Genomic DNA, 23,569 nt, shown 5'->3' with positions numbered 1-23,569 from the left:
CTCTGGTGATGAGGAGGAGTCACATTTATGATCCCAATGTCCCCATGTCTGTACTGATCCCTAACTCTGAAGGGAAGTGAGAAGTCATCCTGTCTTCCCAGGAGGGTTTTCATATTGTGGTGAGGACCAATCTTTATCCTACTGAAGCTTGTGACGTTTATTTAATACCACTTGGAGAGATGCCCACTAAGAAAAAATGGCAAAACGAAAGGGAAATGAAACACCAAGCATAATTCTCCATTTTAATTACAATCCCATTTTACCCACATCTTCTAGTCTTTCGATTCTGGGTTAACAGTAAACAAGACAAAACAATCATAATGACCACTATTTACTGAGGGCTTGCTTTGTACCAACTGTCTTTTCCCTTCATGATAATACTGAAAAGTACACATTCTTTTCTCTACAGACAACAAGGCTGAGGCATCGAAGACTGGGTGATACTTAAGTGTGGTAGAACTCAATAAACGAAGAAGTTATGAGTATAGAGAAGGTATCACTGACTCCAGAGTATAAACATTTTATAATTTACACTTCATCTATATGAAAATAATGGAATTATTAAAAAATGAAATTAGAACAACTTTCATAAACAAAATATCTATTCTTTTGCTATTATTATTTAAAAGAATAAGAATATTTTTTTAAAAGTGATATTATTGATTGTATTCTTTCTTGTGTTTATTCTGCAAGGAATGGATACAGAAATAAATCCAAGTCTTCACCTTCTATCTTTTCTGTTTGTTTTATTTACAGTAAAATGGATGAGCAGTAAACCTTTAGAAAACTAATTTTACTAGAATAAATAAACTGTATCTGCTTTAAAAAGTAGGTACAATAAATAACAGTTATAAATCAACATCAAAAAGGAAGAACTATTTTGAAAAACCAGTTATTTGCTGGGTGCTATAACTTTCATAATACCCAAATCTGTCATTTCGAATTGTTGTAGTTAAGCAATGCCTTGTAGTTTGGATGCTTAGAACATAAAAACTTAAGCAAATGGTGTATGTGTGTGTGTGTGTGTGTGTGTGTGTGTGTGTGTAAACTGATGCAATGTTTATATTTTTCTCTCCAGTGTTTGCTTTCTTAATTGGGAATTCAAGTGAAAGGAAATTTGTTCTATACCTAATGTTTCATATTTATAATATCTTGAAGAATAACTTTAGCACACATATGCATTTACATCCAATAAAAAATTCTTAGTATTAGAATACAGACAAGAACTTATCTTCCAGAGCTACAGACATAAAAATTGTTCATGTTTGTGAAGTTTGATTAAAAGGACAAAAACTTTAGAATCAGGTAGACTCAGATTTGAATCATTAGGCCCTATAGTTTATAACACTAGTTACCTATGCTAAGTTATTTTGCTTCTTTAAAGCTTTATCTTTGAACACTGAAAATTGGAATTAATACTTTTTCACACATTGTGATTGATTCATTGATACTATCTCCCATAATCCTAGTTATATTATGAGCATTCAGTGAATAAAAATTATAATTTTATTGAAATGACTTAAGAGTTAATATTTTAGAAGATAGTATTAATGGAGCAAAATGTAAAAGTTGGGTAAATAAATGAATATAGTACCAATGCTATTTTAATTTTTTCAAGGTATAGCATGTTGTTTTATTTGAACAAGTTGAAATTTACATAATTTAAACTACAAGCATTATACTTTCAGTCATAATGAAAGGGTGTCTCAGCATTAATTCTAATTTGAATTAACTGTTAACTCTAAAAAGATCAAGTCAAATTAAACATGCAATCTCTAAGTATCCCTGACTCTTGAAACTAAAGGCATCTTATTTTTAATAAGTTAAATATTTTACTGATTATTATATTTTATATTGGTTAAAAACAATTTCCTCATCCATAAAGGTATTGCCAAATCAACTGATTCCACATTGATTCTGCTTAATGTAGATGCAAGAATTAGTCTATTTTTTTAAATTTTTTCTATCTATATATTCTGTTGGTAAAACAAAAGTTATTAGTTTTTTTGTTGGTGAATACAAATCATTGATTCAGAATAGGATTCTGGACACCAAAATATGAAACATCAAATACATTTCAGTTTGTTCTAATAAACTTCTCTTAAGAGATGCAGTCAACAGTGAAAAAGAACACAAAATCCATGTAACATGAATGTTAGTGGTGGATATGCTCACAAAATTTCCTCAACATTCTCAAAAAAAAAAAAAAAAACCCTTCATACAACTTTCCCATAATGACTTTCCCAAGGTGACCAAGATTTTTCTTGTTTGTTTCATTTCTTGCTTTGACCCCCTTGTTTTCTTTCATAGAAATTAATTCTGGCATCTGTATTCAATACTTTTTCCTCAAATTTATGATTACATTATCTCAGGGAAAGATAAACAGATACGTTAAGAATCAGTTTGTCAGTTTTATGGATAGCCAGTCATAATGACTAACTCATTAGGTCAGTTTTGATTTAATACACTGATAGAAGAGACAGATTCCAAGGTGTATAGATAAGAGCTCAGGATTTGACAGATATGCAGGTCGATAAATTTCTCTAAAACTTTATAATAATTTATTTATGAGAGGATTCATCTAAAAATGATTCAACAATTACTTTTTGAATTTCAAATGAAAATGCCCTTGATAAGGGCTTTCATATTCCAGTTACATCTTATTTTCAATGAATAAAGTAACATTTTTTTCTTTTTAGTCTGGCTAAAATTAACTTCTGTAGAACTGGGGAATTGATGAAATGTGATGAATAATTTTGGAGTTGGATGTTCTGTGATACATATACAGCCCCTGAATATCTGGATTTGTGGGCCAGAACTTGGCTGGTGCAGACAGCACCACCATCCCAGCACATCTTCAGGATGGAATAAACTTAGAAAGCAGATGGCAAGACCAAGGAGAGATGCAAGAGCCAGAAGCTAAGCACGTTTGGTATATAGTAAGTGTCTAGTGAATGTTTAATGAATAAATAAGCATTAAAGTTTGCTTATAAGTTTGATAGACACATAATACAATAAAAACAACAAGAGAAGTTGTTTATTTTACCTAAAAACAAATGTGAGAAAATTGGGGATGGAGAACATGAGCAAGAAAAGATGTGAAGCTCCAAGAAAATCATGACAAATCTGGAGTGGACTCACCTCCTTTCAAAATGCTCATATGGTCCTTCCAGAACCCATTTCTATGCCAAAGCACATACTTGGCTACCTCTCTTTACTCTCTTCTGTCTTCATTCCTCCTTGTCTCATAGCATGAAAGTCCTCTTAGTTGAATTTGAAGTTAATGATCTATTCTCTCTGAGGCATTGCTCCTTAAGAACCTCATCCTAACTGATCAGTAAGATAAATAGGGACAAAGAACATATGTTGGTAATCTTACTTCATTTCATTACAAGGTATATAAATTGCAAAGATGGAGTAGAAGAGAGCTAGGGACACAAACACTTATGCAGATGGACTGAGCTAAAAGTTCCTGGGGAAATACATTTATCTTTGTTACATTTATTTGCCTTTTAGTATTTAGAAGAGTCATCATGAGTAACCTTTTCAACTGCATCAATTAGGAAATGTGGGCAGGAAAACTTAGAAAATTATTCTGTTTCCTTAGAGAAAGTCTCAACTTTTGAGTAGACAATGAGTCAGACAGGTCCATATGGTTGATCTTCCTTGCTGAAATTCATAGAATGCCTGCCAGTCTTTACCTGGATTTTCCCCAACACTAACGCCATTCTGATCTCCTCAGTAGCTAGATTTTCCCTTGAGTTAATGAAATTATGATCTGAGGCATTCAGTTAGCAGGATTTTCTGAGCTTCTTTCTCACTGTTTTTGTTTTATCTTTCAGACCTTTTAATTTCAAAATATTCTCTTTGCAGATGCCATTTAAGTAAATTCTAAGTAATAATATTAATAATGATAGTGTATATATATGCAAAAGAGTAACAAACCTAAGATAATAATCCACTTTTTACTTAAAAGCATCAAATCTGACCCAGATGGGTTCATAGCCTTTTCTACATAAAAGTAGGGTGACTTTTGACAGTAAGGCTTGCTGCATTCTGTGGTGTTATGAGGAGAACCTGGCAAAGGTGCAGAAAGCCTAATGGAGTGTCCCTCCATACTCTCCATGTGGAAACACACACTCCAAAGCATGAGTGGTATCTGCTGTCTGCACATGCTTATTCCTTGCCTAGATGAGAGAGAGCCTGATAGGTTGTAGGAAATCCTTTAACCTGGACACCTAGAACCTTGTGTTCTGATTCCAATATTAAATTGCCAAATTGTTTTTGTCAAGATTTTTAGCACTGTAAGCATTTATTAAAAAATAAAGGACATATAATAGAAAGCCACTCAGGTTCTCTAAGTATCTAGTGTTCTAACATAGGCTGTCAGACTAAAGGTAGCAAAGATTCAGTGATCAGATACTTCTTGAGCTAAAGTATGTAGAAATGCATCACTGATGAGATTGTTCAAGCAGGTAATGTAGTTTATCCTTGGAATCATTGTGTAGGCCCAGACCATATGTACAGAGCCCACTCTAATACATACATTTTAAAAGGATCACGGTTAATGATTAATTCTCCAAAATGTGGTCACATTGTTACATTCCTAATGAGGTTTGATGATCCTGATCCATCTAGTGATTTGAATGCTCAAATATGTGAATGATATGTACATGTATACATGAAGAACATTTGTGACAAGTGGCTCAATAAATCAAGTAGTTGTAATCTTTTAACATTAGGGACATTTTGATCATCTCACACTGTAATAGAGACTGAAGATTTAAAATGAAGCATCATAAAATGCAGAATAAAATTATAAGGACCTTCTTATAATACAAAATTCATGGAGACAAAACTCTAATTTCCTGATGGATATATTATATTAATGTAATGGATACCTCAGTCTAGTTAAATTGCATTAAATGGTTATTAATGCTTGAATAAACTTCAAGGAAGTGGGTACTGGTTGAAATGGGATAATATTTTGTTCTGCTAAATTATACGTTAATTGGTATTTCCTCTCTTGTAAAAGGACCTAAAGGGTTTAATAAAATATGTGGTAGAAACATTATTTTTTTTTCCCTTCTTGAGATATTAAGACAAGAGTGTAACTGGAAGCGTTTCAAAGCTTTCCCAGAAAATTCTTCAGTATTTGCGATGACATGGGTTTCAGGGACTCCCAAAAGTAAATAATTAAAGCTTTTAGTCATCCAAATAATGATAGACTGCATCATGGGAAAAAATGTAACCAACTGAAGTGGAGATTTGTTTTCTTATTGCATGTTTCACAGAAAAAGAGGGAGAGGGAGAAGGAGAGAGAGAGAGAGAGGGAGAGAGAAAGGGAATGATTTCTTTGCCACCTTTGTTACTCTCAGGTTACTTCAAAAACTTTATTTGATCATTTGGGGAACAAAATGTTGAAGTTCATTTTGTCAGGTCATGAAAAAATATCAGACCCATCAGTTTTACCTGAGGGTTGTGAGTCTTCTATGTAGGAGGAAATGGCTGCAACCAAGAATTTGAACCCCCAGAGCTAGAGTCTTGTTTTGAGTTTTAATTTTCAGAGAAGTTCTCACTCTGTAATAAAATAAGGTCTGTGCACCCTAGATGCTTAAAGGGACAAAGTGGTTAACGATCTTACAGTTTTCACGATTCAGTGCAAGTGGAACTGGCACTTAGGGGATGTAAGAAAAATTAAGTTTGAGAACTTAGAAAGCATGCCTAGATTTATAGTTCAGAGTTAGTGCATTGACTTCTATTTAAACATTATTTAGAAGTGTCAGTACTCGCTTTTGTCTTGTGGGAGGCACATCTCATTTTCTTTGGGGACAGCAGTCATACAGTGTTACTCAAGTGCCATACAAAAAAAAAGGAAACACGGGCCACTCAATCTAAAATAATAGACAATGTGGCCCAGTCACAGGGCCTACAAAAGCAAGATGAAATATTTGTAGCCCTGCAAAAGCTAAACCCATGGGGCTGACAATTCCAAGTAACTAAGACCAACAGGAAGTGACCCCAAGCTCCGTGGTGACACTCTGCTTTCGAATTGAAGCATACTTATCAACAGGGAAGTTAAGAAAAAGAGAAACTACAGAAAAGAAGTGAGGAGTCATTAATCAAGTCACCAAAGGCACCAAAGGGGGAGAATGGTATGTGCATGTTAGGGTAAACAGGGACACTGAAAGGTCAAGGTAAATTCACAGTCATTTAAATCTACTACTGAAATCTGCGTCTACTTTCAGGCCCTCAGAGCAAATTGTATACTTTTTTTTTCCTTTGTTCATTTGTTCATATTAAGAGAAGTCTAAGACAAAACGAAAAATAAAACCTAAGCTAAACATCTATAGTTGAAATACATAATGCAATCACAGACTTTAAGTATTTGGGTACCCTCAGCTGACATAAGACATATAAACAGCTCTGGATTTCAGACATCATGTAAGGTTCTAACATTTTGAACTTCCTCTTTTAGAAATAATTCTTATTTGAAGTTACTGCATTTGTTGTTTGAAAACACACGCCTTATTAAGACATGACAGAATCTTACTTTTTCAGTGAAACCAAGGAAGTACCTGATTCCCAACGATTCTTATTGTTTGTCTTCTAATTTACACAGATGGAAACTATTGTTGTTTCTTCTGTGCGTGGATGGCTCAAACAGAAATCCTGCATTATTATGTTCTCTCTAGGGGAAGCATAAAAAATCATATTGATCTCTAAAGTATGTACCTGATAACATAGTACATGGGAAAATATCTTTCTTTCTCCAAGCTGCCTACTCTGGGCAGAGGAATAAAAAGATCTACCTCCATACTAGATCCCAGAGTAAGCATCTTGCTTTGTCTATCAGATTCTAATCTTAAGATATAGTGTCAAATATTTTTCATCTTTAGTAAAAGCCAAAACAAATGAAAAACAATTTTTAGATATTACCTAATGGTATTTAAATCTCAGCTCTACTATCTAACTAGCTGTGTGATGTTAAATGGATCCACTGTCACCAGGCTTCATTTATCTTTTTCTGTAAAATGGTTCACCAACCTCAGAAAGTGTGGTGATGCTTTCCGAGCATTTTGTAAGTGTTTCATAACAGCCCCTCTCACATAGAGTATATAAAAAACAGTCATTCCTAGTACTTATGACCAATCTGATCAAGTCTATTCTATCTTGGGTGTCTAGTGATATCTTATTTCATTAACTGTACTAATAAAAGTGTTTTAAATTAGTGCTGTTTTATTATTAACCTTTTAGTCTTTTTCTTCTTCTGAAAGCCCATAAAATTTAGCAAAGCCTTCTCTTACTGGATATTTTACTTCTTTTCCCCCCCTCCCTCTTTCAAATGCCTATGATAAGAAACAGTCATGATGTTGCATCATCAAAGACAACCCAGGTCTCCTTTGGATGCATTCCACCCCACCCCACCCACCTTGCTTGACTTAACTCAACTGGTGTTCACTCACCTGCCTATTACAAAGAAGAGGTCTCTTTTCCCAGTTCTCACTCTACCCAAGAACTGGTAATTCTTGGTGCAGGAAGCAATGTGATATTGACTGCCACATACATTCAGTCTCCTATTTGGAAGTTCATAATCTTCCTGTGTTTCTTTCCATTTCTATCATCATTCAGTAGCTCTGGTAAGTCTAATAGCTGTGTGTTCCTGACAAGAGCATTAAGCCATGAAAATGTCCTCAGTATACATTTTAGCTAGAGGTTTTATGCCCACCAACCCACAATGTTTTGCTTTCCATTTTCTGGGGGCATTTTGGGAACTGATGTCTGCATGACTCTTGTAAAGGATGATACAGTCTGGGGAATATGTGAAAAGGATTCTCAGGTGTAGAGGTATAAGGCTAGTCTGTATCAATCATGCTAGTTAAACTGAGATATAATGACTGCTTTGGGGAATGTGGAAAAATCAGCAATAGATTAAAAGGAGGAATAAAAGCATGCAGGAATGTATCATTTATTAAAGGCATTTCTGGGCAAAGGCAAGAAAGTAACCATATGACTAAAGTGTTAATCTCAGAAACTATTCAGACACTGGGAAAAAAGTGAACTGCATTGGTTAAATTTAAAATTGTGATATTCAGAGGCCCTTTCTGCCAACAAAGTGGAAGGTTCAAATTAGCTAAATAAAAGAAAACTTTACAGTGGAGTCAGTCCCAAGATGAGAGCCCCTAGAAACCTATGGCAAGGATAGAGTGAAACATGAAAGCAGCCGTGTAGATTAGTGAATGTATCTTGAACATTTAAGTCAACACTCTTATAGTAGAAAAAGAAAGCCTGCTCCAAACAAACTGCAGATACTGATGGGAAAAGCCTATGGACTTTCAGTGATGGTCACTGTCATAACAGCCAGCCGGGTCATTTATTATTTCCAACTGTTAAGCTCAGAGGCCAGGAATTCATAGTCTTTCCATCGAGTTCGGGTATATTGCATCTATTAGAGTCAGAAGGGGCAAAGTAATCTTTCTAATGTGTTCAATGGCTTTTGAGTGGAATTCTAGCTAAGCAGCATAAAATATAACCAAGGATTCAACAGCTCTTGGGCACAAGCTTTCAGGACATAGGCTGCTACATAACCTTGGGTCATCCCTATAACTCTCAGAAAGGAGTTGTGACTATGTCCTTATGTTGTGACAAGTGGGAGATGACAAATATTAGGTCAATAGAATGTTAATATAAATATGCAGAAGCAGTGGAGTGCAGTGATAATAGATGTGGTCGTGCTGTTATGTCAAAGGAAGTTTGTGATTGTGAACTGCAAATTATTAGTGGCCTAGTAGTGGTGATATCGATGATTTGGATCATATTGTAGATAGTGATAATTATGGAAGGTTATGGTCTCTCCATTATATATTTGGTGGTAAACATGTTGCTTCTCATTAAAAAAATGTTATTGAAGTTCTTATTATTATTTTGTAATAATAAGACATAGTGAATGAATCTATTTTTCCTGAATGACAGTTGGTCATTGAATCATCATTCATTAAGACAAAATATTGGTATACACCAATTCAGCTACTGCTACTTATCAGATTATTTTTTCACTTCCACTCCAACTTTTTTATTAAGTATTTTCTAGTTTAAATCAAATTATTTAAAATGCCTAAGCATTATAATTAAGGAATTGTGTGGACTCTACTTAGAATTGGCAACCAAAATGTGAATTATAAATGTGAATCTGTAATTCTTGAGGGTACTGGGGAGGTGGCTATGTGGTAGAACACTTACTTAGCATGCCCGAGGTATGTGCTCAGAGAGAGGAGGAGGAGGAGATGAAGGAGCTCATGAGAGAGAAAAAGAGAGCAACTTTAATAGCAAAGACACTGTCTTAGTTCATCTGAAATGTAGGACAAAGGCCAAGATGGCAGGAGACAGAAATGTAGATGATGCACCTTATATTCTAGTTGCAGAAATGAAATAAGCATTTATGGACAATATACAAATACCAACCTTAGTTATTGATTTAACAGAACAATGTAAGGATGTGAAATGCTACAAATGTAGAGTGCAGTTACATGCAATGTCTGGAGTGGGCTGGGAAGTCTTTGAAGACTGAGGCTACAATTGACATCAATGACTGATAGAACTGGGAGAAAAACAAAGGCTGAAAATGAGCAAAAACTCAGGCACAAGAGTCAATATAGCTACAACCACATTAACAATTGATCAGGCATAAAAGTGGGATATATAATATTTTAAGTCCAATTTGTGGCTTCTCTGGCTTGTACTGGAGTGGGATTCAACTCACCCTGAAAACTCAAATGATCAGAACTCTAAATTGTTAAGTAAATGTCAAAGGAAGATCTGAAGGAAATAAATCCATCAAATCTCAAGTAAATATGTAATAGGATAATGGTACTCCCTCCTCTTTCTCCTCACAGACACAATTGCTACAAGATCATATGCAAAGTTAAAGTTTCAGATGTTTTACCTGTGTATTTAATTTATGAAAAAAATCAACACTATTGGGAATGTCAAAAACTTTCTTAAGTTAAAGTCTGGACAAGGGTATAGTAGCCTGGAAAGATGTTGAGACAGAAGGTATTAATTAGAATATATTATTCAAATTAGTTATTGCCTGCTATGGAGACACTAAGACATCAGCCCTTGCTATAAGGAGAGGATGTTGCTTCTTAAGTATAACCCCAACCTGCTTGGAGAGCATAATGCTACCAGGATAAGAGAAGCAGATGTCTGCTGGACTTACTAATGGTGTGACACTTTTATTTAATGCACTGTGCTCTGGTATGTCTTTTATTAAAAAGCTAAAAATCCAGTTAAATTCTTTAGTGGCTTAGGTTCCTGGACTTGATAATGTTATTTGCTCTGATTACTACTTTGGGAATTTATAGGATCTTTGCCTTCAAAGGCTTCAAAAACTTTCTCTTTGGCAATTCTTTTTAAATGATATCCTGTTTTGCTAATATGTAGTTATACCACAACACCATTGCACCATTTTGTATCTACCCTGGCCATTACCATTAAAATATTTATGCGTTAAGATTTAACTAGGAATTTTAGTTTTATATTTTCTCATTTTTTAAAAGTTCTTCAGGTTAATAGGTTTCCTCCTCCACTTACCTGTAAGTCTTTTTATAGGCTCGATTTTAACAATAAATTATCCAGTCTCCTCACTCAACATAATGGCTTATAAAGAGTTTATCCTTTAAGGAGATAGAAATACTGTGTCTCATCTTTGTGAGATTTTCTGGAGTACAGCAGGAAGAGCACTTAATTCTGTATGCTACAGTAAAGAAAATAAGGTACAGTTAGGTTTACCCCTCTACTTTTTGGCCATCTGGAGTTTCACCAAAGCAGTGCCATTTCCCCACTCCATACACCAAACTTGGAAAGGAATTTGAAAAATCCCTGCTTGGAAACTCCTAGTGTTCCAAATATAGGCCTCTACACATTGATTTTAATTAATCATCAAAGATAACATAAGTCATGCTGGAGGTCCAGTTGCTAATCCTCATACTCTGCTTTCATCTATGGACATGGACAATTCATCCATGGTAAAATTTAATTTTAGCTATAATTACAAAAGTTTGAAATTAAATCTTACTAGTGCTATGCTCCCATTAATATGGACAAAAAAAAAAAACCCTGATCTGCTTAGGATTAATGGTGGGGACAAAAGTAAGATTTCATTTTTAACTTTTATAATTAATTTAGAAAATGTGATAAAGGATTTTTGTTTCAGGGAGAGAGAATGTTTCTGAGTTTCAGGGAAGACATCTCAGCAGTCCCTCAAGCCATTTACACCCATAAAGAATCTTCCATATGGTAACTGTAAGCTCTACCCTAACTGTTCCTCAAACTAATACATAATAGTTCCCAAACTTGAGGGTAAATTTAAACTTAAGCACACAGTAAATTTTCTTCTATCATTTAAAGAAGAGGGAAATGTGGAAGAGATTTCCTTTTTTGAGCAGGAGAGAGTTACCAGGGATTGAACTCAGGGACACTTGACCACTGAGCCACATCCCCTGTCCTATTCTGTATTTTATTTAGAGACAGGGTCTCAGTGAGTTGCTTTGCTCCTTGCTTTTGCTGAGGCTGGCTTTAAACTCGTGATCCTCCTGTCTCAGCCTCCAAAGCTGCTGGGATTATAAGCATGTACCACTACATTCAGCAATAATTCTGACTTTTGATATATTATGGGTTATTGCTTAAACCAATGATGTTGACAATCAGAGTAACCATAGGAATAAAATTTCCTTACACAAAAGGCACACCAGCTATTCAATTACCTTAAAACATGTGACATGTTTTCATGTTGTCCCTATTCTCACTAGTACAAGAACTTCAATTTATTAAACTTCAGAGAATTAAAGAAACTGACAGTCATATTAAGAACCAGACACAGACACATTCCAGTATATCTCAACATGTGTTTTTTTGGTCCCTGTTTATTCTGCTCAGAGACAGTTGGGGTTTGTAGAATGAGAGTTCATAACCCACTTCAATCTAATGTATGAAAATATGATATGTCAAGAGCTTTGTAATGTTGTGAACAACCAATAAAAAAAAAAAAAATAAAAAAATAAAAGAAATAGAACTTAAGAAAAAGAGTAATTGATTGAAAGATTCATGACGTGATCTAACCACAAAGTTCTAGGAGAACCTGGGCAAGACCCCCAATGGATTATTCTGATGGGAAATTTCAAGTAACGGAGTGTAAATGACATCTCTTGGCAAACCCAGGCAACAGAGACTCTGTGCAGTGTTGGCATTGGAGCACAGCTGAGCCTACCTATGAATGCCTTCCAGTCACAGGTGACCAGTGATTTCTGCTGCCTTCCTATTCCTCCTGTATGCCTATTTTCCTTATTATGCTGTACGGACACCCTAAAACAATGTGACTATGAAAGGGTCAGACATTTAAGGCAGGAAAAAGAAGAAGATGCTGGGGGTACTTATTCATTGACTTAATTAACCACAAAAAGACAACATTAAATATTTAGTCATATGTAGATGAACTCAGGTTGGCTAGTCCATATGCCTCTTATTTTAAAGAATCTGTGGTGTATTTTAGGAAGATTAAGGATTTATTTCCCATAGGATCCATGAGCAAACTTCAGATGACCAAAAATCAATGAGAAATTATTAAAAATAAAACTTGGTAATGTTTTGAACAACAAATAATAAAAAAAGAAAGAAAAAAAATAAAATAAAAATAAAACTTGTATTTGTGAATAAAAAGTAATTATCAGTGAAATCAAATGAATGATTAAATATATAAATGAAGCATAGGCTCCATTGGATGGGAAGATGTATGCTATTTTTGTCCAACAATAAAATGTATGACTGTATGGATGGGACATTAGAAAGCAAGAGTTAATTCTAAAAAGTCTGGCATACTAAATGATTTTAGAGGCGAATTGACTACTCATGTAATAATATTAACTAAAAATAACTTTTTCAAAAATATGTTTTGTAGCATTTTTCTTGGTGGTAAATCAAACATATTTCTTTAAAATACACCAAAAAATGACAGGAAATGCTAAATAATTTACTGATGATTTTTAAAAATTTATCTTTGTAAAAGAGCATTATCTCTCATATTAAAAAAGCCTGGTCAGTTACTGAACTTCCCTTCCACGTGTCAATGTCCTATTAATTGGCACATAAAGAAGTTTGTTGAAATCAATTAAAGATGGAATGTAAACCCACAGATGAAAAAAGAGGTTAGTAACAAAATCCAAATGCCTTTATTTGGTGGAAAAAAACAAACATTAGACTTTCCCATGAACATTTGTTTGATTTTGGTATAGTTCTTTCCAAAAATGTGAAATTAATATAGCTTTTTATCAGGACTAGATTAGAGTAAAAATTGAACGATGGTAAATAATGCAAATCAGAAACATCTCTTAACAAGAAGCAGTTCTGAAGTATTCTTTTTAATTTATATCTCCCCACCTTTGCTTAAGGTGCTGATATGTTCTGAGTTCTTCTATGTCATATTACAACATAACAATTATCTAATGACTTAAATACAGATTACACTGGAACCAAGTGTTTCAGATAAATGAATGATTGATAAAAATCTTATTCAATCCAATCTTACAGAAGAAGGACTCAGATATCTTTTTTTTATGAATGATTAAAGATGTTAATTTTATCTATTGGAAACTTTAATCTCACTGGGAAATTTAGTGAGGTAACTTGAAAATACTTAAAGAAATGCAGAGTATATTCTAGCATATGAATTATAATATATACACTTTCATGCAATTCATTTTACAGGATTAAGAAAGAAAAAGGTAGAAGTCGATTGTGACTTTAGCACCACATCAACTAATGCTTCGCCTTCACAGAATACATGTCAGCTTCTTGGACAGAGAAGAACTAAGATACAATCAGGTTACTTGCATTCTTTTCCAGTCTCTTCAAATGATTTGTGAAAAACACGAATTTTGTTGACTTTCTAGCTCACATCCATGAAACAGTAATAATTTTAATCCTTCAAATTTTAGCTAAAACATAATAAATTAGCTAAAACAACATAAATATTGGATATATTGGGACAGATACTGTGATATATATTTTTTTTTGTGAAGTTTAAATCAGGTGAATGTCCATTTCCTCAAATATTTACCATTTCTTTATGTTAATCAAAATTCATTTTCCCAACTTTTAAAAATGTATATCATATTGTCATTATCTATATTTTCCCTACTGTGAAATAGGACACTAGACATTCTTAACAGCTGTCTGTCTATAATTTGGTACTCACTGGTCAACCTCTCCTAGCTATCCCTCCCTCTCCTCTCCAGCGTCTGGTAAACACCATTCTACTCTCAATTTCTATGAGATCAAATTCTTTCTCATACGGGAGTGAGATCATGGAGTACTTGTCTTTCTATGCCTATTTAATATAGTCATCTCTCTATATAAATATATATTAAATATATTTAATACAGTCATCTGTAGTTCTACCCATGTCATCTCAAATGGCATGATTTCACTCTTTTATGGCTGAGTAATATTCCAGTGTGTGTATATGTATCAAAATTTCTCTATCCATTCATAGGTTTCTTTAGTTGTTTTCATTTCTTGGTGGGTCTGAATAGTGCTAATGAAGAAAAGAATGCAGATGTCTCTTGGACATACTGAATTCCTTTCTTTTGTATATATAACCCATAATGAGAAATCTGGGACATAAGGTAACTCTATTTTTAAATTCATGAGGAAACTCCATAATATTTTACATAAATGTTGTACTAATTTACATTCTAGAAAAAAATGAATAAGAGTTCCCTTTTCTACACATCTTCACCAGCACTTTTAATCTTCATAATTTTTGATAACTCTTCTTACTGGGGTGAGATATTTCATTGCATTTGATTCATATATCCCTGATGAATGGTGATGTTGAGTGTTTTTGTTTCATATACCTGTTGGCTATTTGTCCATTCTTTTGAGAAATTTCTATTTAGGTCTGCTACTTGCTTATTTGTTTGTTTGTTTATATTTATTGCTGCACCGGGGTTTGAATCCAGGAGTGCTTTTCCATTGAGTTACATCCTCAGTGCTTTTTTTTTTTTTATTTTTTCACTATTTATGTGCAGACAGAATCTCACCAAGTTTGCCAGGCTGGCCTTGTATTTGTGATCCATCTACCTCAGCTTCCTAAATAGCTAAGATTTTAGTGTGTACCATGCCTAGTGCCAATTTTTAAATTGGATAATTTATTTTTTTCTATTAAATTTTGTTGTTTCCCATCTATTCTGGATATTAACCCTGTCAGATGTATAATTTGTAAATATTTCTCCTGGTCTATAGTTGTCTCTTCACTTTTTTGATGTTGCTCTCTTATCTATGCAGAAGCTTTTTTAGTTTGATTAAATACGATTTATCTATTTTTGTTACTGTTTTCTGTGCTTTGGGGGTTTTGCCAAAAAAAAAAAAAAAAAAAAAAAAAAAAAAAAAAAAAAAAGCTGTATAGTCCAATGTCCTGAAGCGTTTACTCTAGTAATTTTCTTCTAGTAGTTTCAGAGAGAAACTGAGTCATCTCAAATCCAGTATGCATGTTAAATTTTTGTTTCTTTTAGTAGGTAATCAACTCAAGTATAGAATGCAAGTCACTGCCTTTTGAGTCTAATCTGGTAATTCTAATGTGGTGATTCCTAATAAGTCTGACTTTTAAACTGTTTACTATTTTCTTTGAATCCATCTCTCTCCTGAGCAAATCAAAAGATGGGCTGGGTCTTCAGCAGGGGTGTAGAGTGGCTCACTTCTCCAACTCTGCTTCACTTTGCTTTGAAAGAGTATGTTCTACCCATGGATAGTTTGAGATTAGCTCAGAACTTGTGTGGCTTCACACAAATACAGGTCCCCCTTTTCCAGCTCATTTTTCTCTGAGATTTCTCCCATACTCTATATTATATATGGGATATTTTGATGTGGTTCTTCTAAACATAAGGGAAGTGGGGTGAAGAGAGAAGAGAAATTGTCTCATTTTTTTTTTTTTTTTTTAGCCTTTCAATCTGTGGTACAGTTTCATACAACTGAACCTGCCTTTGGGGGCAAAGCAAATACAGACAAAATAGAGAAAAGCTTTGTAAATCCCTCTTCATTCTTTGTACAATAGCAAACTGTTCTGTTTTCAAATCTAGAGTGATGGTCTTGTTTCATGTCTGTAGGTACTTGCGCCAGTGCTATACTAAAGAATCCCAGTTCAGCATGGGCTCTGGAGCTGGGCTGGGAGAGGAAGCAAAATGGAGAAAGGAAATGAAGATTGCTTTCTACTTTCTTCTGCTTAGAGGAGGCTTCTGGTCTTCTGGCTGGAAATATGGATTACTAAGAGATTTTGATGGCAGCATCCATTATGCAGTTTTATTTTTCTCAAAGTGGGGAGATTAAGAACAACAACAACAACAAAATAGCGAGAAATAATCATGAAATTACTCCTTGTTATTTAAGTTTTAATATACTGTCTGCTGTTCTTTCTTTTCAGATCCTTCAGGTAATTGCTCTCTGTGTTTTACCAAGTTTTAAGTAGCAATGTGCCATAGTATGCTTATTTCAACTACATCTCACCTCTCCCCTTAAATTCTGAAGCAATTACACACATGTGAAGGCACATACACAAACACACACACACACACATACACACACACACATTCACACACACACACTTCAGAACTAGAAGTTTTCCAAAGCAATTACTCCCTGCACTTCTTCATAGTATACGTTTTAATTTGCTTAACTACTAAAAAGTATGATTTATTCAATTTTTTCTATCCTTAGAAAAGCTTGAGCTTATGGAACAGAGCTTGTATTTATGAATAGTTATTTTCTCAGGAGTGATGAATGGAAATTGCTATCTGTAAGGAAGATTTCTTCCCCAAAATCTTGATTTCCTTAAAATCTTTTGTATAACTTTAGTTACAGATTATTATTTAAAATTTTATTTGATTATTCTAACTTGTTGTATATATGACAGCAGAATGCATTTCAATTCATAGTACACATATAGAGCACATTTTCTTGTGTCTCTGGTTGTACACAAAGTAGAGACACATCATTCATGTCTTCATACATGTACTTAAGGTAATGATGTCCATCTCCTTCCACCATCTTTCTTAATCCAGCCTCTGACCTTCCCCTCCCTCCCCTTTGCCCTATCTAAAGTTCCTCCATTCTTCCCATGCTCCCGCACCAACCCCATTATGAGTCAGCATCCACATATATAAGAAAACATTTGGCCTTTGGTTTTTCAGATTGGCTTACTTCACTTAGCATAATATGCTCCATCTCCATCCATTTACCTGCTAATGCCATGATTTTATTTTTATTTATTAAATTTTGATACCTGAATAATTGAACACTATTTGAGTGCTAATATTTTATCAGATTGGTAATTAGTTTTCATCCTAAAAATGTAAACTGTACAATGATTCTCATATGACCATGCAATATGGCTGCAGGACATCATAAGGAAATATCTATTCATGAATTTTAAAATAATCTGAAGCCTTCTAAATTTTAAAAGAAATTCAATATATATGTTACGATTGAAATTTGTTGATACTAAATGATCCTCAAAAGACTTTAAGCCTATTTAAATATATTTGGACTGTTTTTTTTCCAACAGTTGTCTCCACAGGTATTTCATAATGTATGCTCTATCATTTGAAATTAAAATTAAAATTACTGAGATCTTAAACACCCAAAGACATTAAAAATCAACCCTTGTGCCATGGAGTAATTGGGGCTAAGATAAAAGTTACAGTCCACAAAAGGCTAAATATTGATCTGTTCAGTTTGCATCCATTATTGCTGATCTTTCAGGATTTAAATATCGATTGTGCACTACAGTTACCATAAGCTAGAGCAAAGGCTCATCCATATTGCAATGTTGGGCAAAAGAAAAAGAATTTTAACCTCAATAAGCCTCTGGACTAGTTAGAAATGCCATCCTCCTTCTAAATCTTTAGCCTGGCAATGAAAAAATTAATAATTTATTAAAACATATTTTATTACAGGGCTTTCCCTTCTGTCTCTTTGGCATAATGCCAGTGTACACTATGAAGTAACAGTTGGAAAATGACCTCCACTTCTTCAAATGAGTTGTTTCTTTAGTTTGGCTTAATATTAATCATTTACTTGAGAAAAAAATACCAGAGACACTTCTCAGGATGGCTAAACTTTCATGCTCATTGTGGCTTTGTGCCAGGGTCTAATATGACATCAGAGTGATGTTAATTTGGCTGTACCAGCCCTACTAGAATGGTAATGCATTGCTCTGATGATATATTAAACATTGACTTGGAGCCTGAATATATAATTGTTAACGACAGAAGGAAACATGATTTAATATCTTCTTGCCTCCCTCCTCTTCAGCCCCCTGAATTGTCAAGGGTCATGTCTTCTTAGTGTGTTCTAATTATTCTAGTGGTATGTCCTGATGTAGAGCACACATTTGTAAGAACCTAGTGAAACCTTTTTGTTGGAAATACTTTGTAACATAACACAGTACTCAAAGGACTTTCCCATTGCACTTTTTCTTATAAAACAGAGTTGATTTTCTCCCTCCTTCCCAATAAATAATCCCATGCCTAGTTAAACATTAAATACCTGATTGTTCATAGATCAAGAAAACATAAAACATGCCTTGAAATGTCTTACACTGAAGCTCATTTGTTTTCAATCTGTCCAGAAACCATATTTATAAACTCTCAGCCAACCTTTCAAGTAAAAAATATCCTTCAAATTTTTACCAACCCAGCAGAATCAACTTCTGCCAGATTGTCTCATTGACATTTATTTCTTATAATAATCAGCAAAAAAAGTATTATTGTGAGGAAAATCAGAAGGCAATAAGTTCATGTTGTCCTTGAATCACTACTTTATATTTATCTTTCTCTGATTCCTGGGGATATTTTTCATTTTGTTTCTCTTTCAAGTATTCTCTGAGCTGTCAGAAATTTTCCTAAAACCCTACCATGTGACTTTTAGAGGTATCTTAAATTTATCATCTTGAGAAGCATCTTCAGGCACTGATTTTCCTTTTACCTTTATTTTTGTGTTTCTAATATCTGACATTATTTGGCCTTGTGAGTTGTAGGAAAAGATATAGCTTATAGTTCAATGACAATTTCCTGTACTCTGTCTTTTTCAAGTTTCTAATCATTAAATGCTTTAAACACCATTGCTGTCAGACAAATAAAAAGTTTTTAGTCTTATCTCTTTCTTCCCATTTTTTGTTAGGTATAATAGCTAAACCTCAGAAGCGAAATTCTACTCAATTTCTGCCTAAAAAGCATCACAATGAAGTAGAATTTATACAATTGTGTTATTCTATCATTGGCAAATGTACAATGAACTCACAACTGCTCAATGCTCAGACAAGAGTCTGTCCTGTCTACTGTTATTTGTGTTTGAATGAATGAAATTTTATCCTGATTTCACACTTAAGGTGCCACCATTTTATTTTGGAGATTGTTCTGTGAATTGCTTTCATTCTCATACCCAGTAGAAATCTGTGGCCCAGAGACTCGAGTTTAATGAAGAAACTGCAGAACTCGGATGACCAGAAGAAATTTTTCAGGAAAATATTTGCCTTGGACAGGCAAGTTATGCAGATATCTGAGAACATTTCTATCCCAAACTATTTTCTTCTTCATGTAGAAATAAAACTGTCTTAGAGCTGTTGTTATTTAGGAAAATGACAGTGGTAACTCTCTCCCTGTATCCTCCTGGCAGCATTATTCAGGGGCATGCAGGATACAATTTATGTAGCTACTTTACCTAGTTAGAAGAGTTTGGCTATTTAAGCTTTTACTATATACATGACGTACAGAAAAATCATCTTGGTTGTTAGGGTAAAGGTATCTACATTGCTATTAGGTTGATCATGGTTTTCAGAAAACTATTGCTAAAGGTGTCTTAAAATGATCACCATTTGTAGAATTTGTTGATCTAAGGTAGTATTTCTCAAACAGGTTTTCTTGGATAATATTTTATTTACATAAGTTTCTTGTAAACATTTTTGATTCCTGAGCCTTGTAACAGCTCAGTTTAATCAGGTTATATCAGAATTTTTTTTAATTTTGTGTAAGAATTTGTTCCTACACTTTAAGTATGAATGTATTACTGTATATTATAATAATACATTAATACTATAATACTACTATACATTTATGATTAAAGTGTAAGAACAAATTCTCTGTGGAATTATGTGCTCCAGTTTAAATTGATAGTATAATCCTAATACCAATAAATCAATGTTATTTTGGAAGATATGTTTCTAAATGATTTTATATAAACCTTTACAAGTATTGAGACTTGTTTGATTTCACAAACTGATGCATGCACAGTATTTCTGTATCTTCAGCTGAGATTGAACAAATTTGTAGTAGCTTACTCAGTTTGCACTAAAACTCGTATTTTAGTAGTGTATCAGTAAAAAATTATAAACCTGGTAATTTGAATTTTTTTTAAAGTTGAATTGGTAGTGTGATGTCTCCGAAAAATTGTCAATGAGTGAAATAATGGATCAGTCAGCTCTGAATTTACTCAGTTCTGTAACTTTGGGCAGGATACTAATTTTCCAATTATTTTAGTTTCACAAACAATGCACTAGAATAATATTACCTGTCTCACAGATTCATTATGAGAATGAAATTATACAATCAGCCAGAAGTGTTTATCAGAGCACTTGGCATATATAAAATCAATTAATGTTATTTATTATTATAATTATTGCAACTATTTATAAAAATTACACTTCCATTTATTCTCTTGCCATAGGCCCTTTATTATTAGGGAAAGACTGCCATTCACCCCTTCCTTACTTCAACTCTCATTTCTGATTCTGTGTATATAGACTTCCCATGGAGGCATCTTTCTAAAATCCAGTTCTCTTCCCCATAGTCCAGTGTGCCTCAGATCCACACTGCTTACCAGTTTCTTTCTAAATCAGAAGTAAAATCTCTCCAAAGATTTTTGGTCTCTTATATCCCCCATGCTTCAGTTTTATCTTCTACTGCTCCCTCAAAATCTAATTGTGCATTAAATCTTGTTGTTCTGCATATGCATCGTCCATTTATACTCCTTGTTCATCCCCTTCTTTTCATCTGAAATGAAATCCCCAACCATTGACATCTAGCCCATTCAACTGTCAGATTTCCTAGTCTATAGCAATCACTTCACTCTCAATCATATAGGTTCTACTTAAAATTTGGTCCATAGTATGGTTTATATGTGAGGTGTCCTCTAAAATCTCATGTGTGAGACAATGCAAGAAAATTCAGAGGTAAAATGGTTAGGTTATGAGAGCCTTTACTCAATCAGAGCATTAGTCCCCTGCTAGGGATTAACTGGGTGGTAACTGTAGGCAGATAGGGTGTGCATGGAGGAGGTGGGTCCCTGAGGGCAAAGCTTTGGGTTTATATTTTGTGTCTGGAAAGAAAAGTGTCTCTCTATGTCTGCTTCCTTGTTCCACATTCTGGATTGTTTTCTTCTGCCACACCTATGCACCGTGATGTTCTGCCTCTCCTGGGTCCAGAGCTATGAAGCCAGCTATCTGTGGGCTGAGACCACTGAAACTGTGAGCACCAAATAAACTTTTCTTCCTCTAAAATTGTTTTTCTCATGCCAGTAGTGAAAAAGCTGACTAAAACAGCCCACTTACCCGCTATGAGCCAATCACTGCAATCTCGTGGGAAATGTAGAATCTCAGACTCCACCCCAGGTCTACTGAATCACAATGTGAATTTCAACAGGTTTCGCATGTGATTTTTATGCACGTTCAATTTTGAGATTTATTGAACTGAAACCCTTCCAGCAGTGGTAATCAGTTTAGGGTGTGCATTAGAATCACCTGGAATCTTCTTTAAAAATGACTCTTGTATTCTATTCCAATATCCTGATTCCTAAAAATTCCTTTATCCCAGGAATACCATTTTCAAGTTTCTGGAGAACCACCAACTTGGAGCCTGAATAACATTATGGCATATGCTGTGTGCTTCCTCCATAGTTTATAGATTATAATCAAATTTACCTAAATGGGCTGTATGAATATGATTTTTTCTGCAAATTTAATAAAGTAAAAATATCCACACTAGCTTTAAAACAACTTTAATTTGCAACCACTATCAGGTGTGGATGCTTTTAACACAGGGAAAAAAAGAGAAATATGAAATAACTTGTCCACCGTTACATACCTAAGAAGCTGTACCATTAATATATTGACTTTAGTCAAGCTCTGGGCAGTATGCATTCCCACATCAACAGATGACAGGACAGAATAATGGTGAGATCATCACCCTCATGTTGTCTGCAGAACCGATTTTTGAATCTAACTCCTCTGAGTTCTCATTCTAACTATCAGGCTCTTATTATCTTTTTTATGATTTTTTGTAATAATTGCCCAATGACTGTTTCTGAGTTCAATTCCTCATTCTACTTTACACATTATTCCCAGAGACATCACCATGAAACATAAATTTCCTCATGTCTCTTTCTGCTCTATCCACATGATAGCTCCTTCAGATATTGCAGCCACCATAATTTGGCACCTACCTGACTCTATTACCTATTATTTCTCCTTGGCTTTCTGTTCATTTCCTCATTTTCAATGTCTGACATACTCCTTATTATTCCTGATGGCCATGTCAAAAAGTTCCATTAAAAAAGTCTGCTAACATATGGTCTCTGTTTCTAAATACACTGTAAATACATAAACCACAGAAACTGTTTCCATTCATGATTATGTTATATTATACTCAATATTTGCTAGTAAGATATGGGTGCCAGACTCCACTTTTGGAGAATGGTCTCTTGGGGCCTACAATAATGTAGGAAAACACCAAGTTGAGGGAAATCAGTTCTTTAAAAGCATTTTACACCCAAGACTCAACATGGGTCCTACCTAAAGTAATGAATGTTTTCTGCCCTGATTTAAAGTGTATTTTTAAAACAGTTTTAAAAGATAAAAGGGAATACTGGGAGCCAAGGAGTCAGAAAAGTTTGCCTTCTGAGATCCATTTCCTCTTATAATGTATTTTTGACGTCAGGGTCATTGTTCTTAAGCACTGAGAGATCTGGGCTATATTGTCTGTGGTGGTCGGATATCTGAGAATAAAATGAAAGATTACCTCAGTATGACCTTGTGTGGATGGACAGTATCCAGTCACGTGCTACTTTATATAGAGAATGTTGGTAAAAGATTCAGCAGCAGTGTGTTTTGATCACTAATGGTTGCAGGGAAAGAATAATTGCTTCAGTTCTTACTGAAGTAGAAATCTGTGCTTCCTTTTTAGCATAAACACATTTTATAAATTTTTGCTGCTCATGAAATATAATATGATGAATGAATTAATATTCAATATATTAGATAATATCTAGATTATTTTAAAGAAAAATATTTTTTTTCAAAATTTCCATTAAAAAATTATTTTTATCATCCCCAAATCCACAATATATAACCACTATGTACTAAATATAATTTTAATAAATCAATTTAACACCACCATGTGTGTCAATATTAGGTACATATTTAGAAATAAAGAAAATCCTTATCATCCAAACACAACTGCTTAACCCA

Source organism: Ictidomys tridecemlineatus, chromosome 7 (assembly GCF_052094955.1).
Source record: "Ictidomys tridecemlineatus isolate mIctTri1 chromosome 7, mIctTri1.hap1, whole genome shotgun sequence".
NCBI lineage: Eukaryota > Metazoa > Chordata > Mammalia > Rodentia > Sciuridae > Ictidomys > Ictidomys tridecemlineatus.
The sequence above is the reverse complement of the archived record's forward strand: the minus strand, read 5'-3'. Positions refer to the sequence as shown.